Source organism: Arachis ipaensis, chromosome B02 (genome assembly GCF_000816755.2).
Source record: "Arachis ipaensis cultivar K30076 chromosome B02, Araip1.1, whole genome shotgun sequence".
Lineage (NCBI taxonomy): Eukaryota > Viridiplantae > Streptophyta > Magnoliopsida > Fabales > Fabaceae > Arachis > Arachis ipaensis.
This window is the reverse complement of record NC_029786.2, coordinates 99,500,842-99,503,377: the sequence shown is the minus strand read 5'-3', so window position 1 is coordinate 99,503,377 and position 2,536 is coordinate 99,500,842. Positions and strand designations below refer to the sequence as shown.

Sequence of the window (2,536 nt, the reverse complement as noted above, 5' to 3'; positions counted from 1 at the left end):
TTTGATTTGGACTGTGGACCAACGACTTCTCTGCTTGACTTTGACTTGACTTCTGCATACAAGAAAATTGAAAGTTGAAACGTGTTCTTACTTTTACAGAAGCAAGAATTGGGGAAAGCAAAAATCTAAAATCGAAATAATAATATCCTTTCCCAATTTGCAATATCTGTTCGCATTTTCTCCATTATTAGTACCACTTTTGTTTCAATTGAATGTGTGATAATGGGCACACGGAGTTGAATCCCTATACACTAATTGCTTTGATAATTTAAGTGCTTATGCTTTGAATTCCTTCCCTGTAATTTCTTATTCATTAACTTTAACTTTTCGCCATACCATTGGTTATTTTTAACAGAAATAAATAAAATTAATCAATAGAAAAAATGCAACCTATTAGATTAATTGGAATTTGACATAAAGTTTAGATAAAATACTGTAAGATATTCATTAAAAAAATATTGACACAAATTTTTTAACAAGAGTTCTCTCTATATATATTTAACTCAATTGGCAGAGAGTTTGACACAAGACTCGCATTAACTTCTGAAAATCTTGAAATAGCATGATTTGAAGTCCCTCATGCACCCTACAATATAATCAAGTATTTGAAATATTTTAGCTCTTCTTAGTGAACAAAGAAAGAAGCCATAAATAAATAAACAAGGTTATGAATACCGGACCGGTCATTGAACCGGTCAAGCAACTGGTTCAATGGTCCAACCGGGGTCGAACCGTGATCGAACTGGTTTAATTAAATATACACTAAAATTATATAAAAATTCAATATATAATTTTAAATATACCAAATTAGTCTCAAACAATAGTATTATACTAACTCAAACAATAGTATTATACTAAAAAATGATTGGCTAAGCTATAATATCAATTAGTCTCAAACAATAGTATTATACTAACTCAAACAATAGTATTATACTAAAAAATGATTGGCTAAGCTATAATATCAATTAGTCTCAAACAATAGTATTATACTAACTCAAACAAAATTAACTCAAACAAAAAGCAGCAATTCAGAAACTAACCATCAACAAATAATTGCAATATTTCTTGCTCCACCTGGCCCTGTTCCTCCAAAGGCTTCCTTTTTTTCTAAATTAGTTGGCTAAGCTACATGCAAAACTAAAGTTTCCTGTTTTATTTTGATTAAAGTTTCAAAACCAAATCTGGCAAATCAATAGATACTTTTGGAAAAATAAAACTGCATATCTAATTGAAACAAAGTTCTCACGTTTCTACAGCCTTTTCAATATTCTAGATCATGACACCCTTAACTTCAGAGACCTTTTTCTGAACCTTGGCAAGCTTGCTTATCTACTCCAGTACTGCATATGCTCCTTGAATTTCAGCCTGCACCATCCAAACAAAACAAAACAAAACAACACAATTTACACAAATTCAACCAAATCAACCTCCATAATCAATTAGTCTCAAACAATAGTATTATACTAACTCAAACACAATTAACTCAAACAAAAAGCAGCAATTCAGAAACTAACCATCAACAAAATTAACTCAAACAAGCAGCAGCAATTCAGAATATCAATCCCATAACAGAAGTAGCAATGCAAAACAGAAGCAGGTACCAGAAGCAGCAAAAAATATTCATCATGATTCATGAAGCAGCGAGCTAACAGAAGCAGCAATGCAAAACATATTCAAAATAAAAAACATCAATCCTGAAAATCAAGAAGGCAGCATAGAATAGGCGAGCTCACAGAACTTCAGAAAATCAAAATCCAAAATCATAAAGGCAGCATAGAACAGGCGAGCTCACAGAACCTCAGAAAATCAAAATCCAAAATCAAGCATAGAACAGGCGAGCTCACAGAACAAGATCAGAACCTCAGAAAATCAAAATCAAGAAGCATAGGTGAAAGAACAGAGTCTTACCAAATTCAGAAGGAGGCGGGCTCGGCCGGTGGTCGTCGGCTGCTGTCGATGGTTGTGGGTGGCGACCAACAACAGCATAACAGAATCAAGAATATCATCAACAATCCTAGACCACGGTGATAACAACAATAATTGAAGAAGAAAAATTAAAACAACAATTACAGTAAAAAAAATACCTTCTCTTCTAGAGAACAGAGGTGAGGGAGCACGACGGAAGGCTGGACGCGGCAGAACTAGAGAAGAGGTGGCCTGGACCACCGCGGAACTGGAGAAGAGGTGGCCTGGACCGCCACGGAACTGGAGCCCAGGAGGGTGGTGCCTAGAGCAGATAGAGCAGAGGAGCAGAGCCGGCGCAGCGGAACAGCGGCTGCGCGACGGAGGAAGCACGCGAGACGAGATACGGCAGCTTCGGCAGCTTCGAGTAGTTGAGACGGCGGAGGTGATATGGCAGTGAGGCTAGGGCTGGGAGATCTGGTGAAGGGGATCTAGGGGTTGGGAGGAGAGGCTTCTGTGCTTCCCCTGACTGCGACGGACGGCGGCGGTGACTCACTCCTTGCGGCTTTCGACGATCGGCGGTGAGGCTAGGGTTTCCGTTTTGGTTTCGGGAGAAAGAAGGAGATGGGAGAAG

The 2,536-nt window shown here is 37.9% G+C and overlaps 1 long non-coding RNA gene across 1 annotated transcript; it reads right to left on the bottom strand.

Moving 5' to 3' along the window:
- On the bottom strand, positions 421 to 2,221 carry LOC110269041. The gene is made up of 3 exons (XR_002357988.1): positions 1,909 to 2,221; positions 1,041 to 1,365; positions 421 to 586 (listed from the first exon to the last, which is right to left on the bottom strand). It is a non-coding gene; the product is annotated as an uncharacterized LOC110269041 (long non-coding RNA).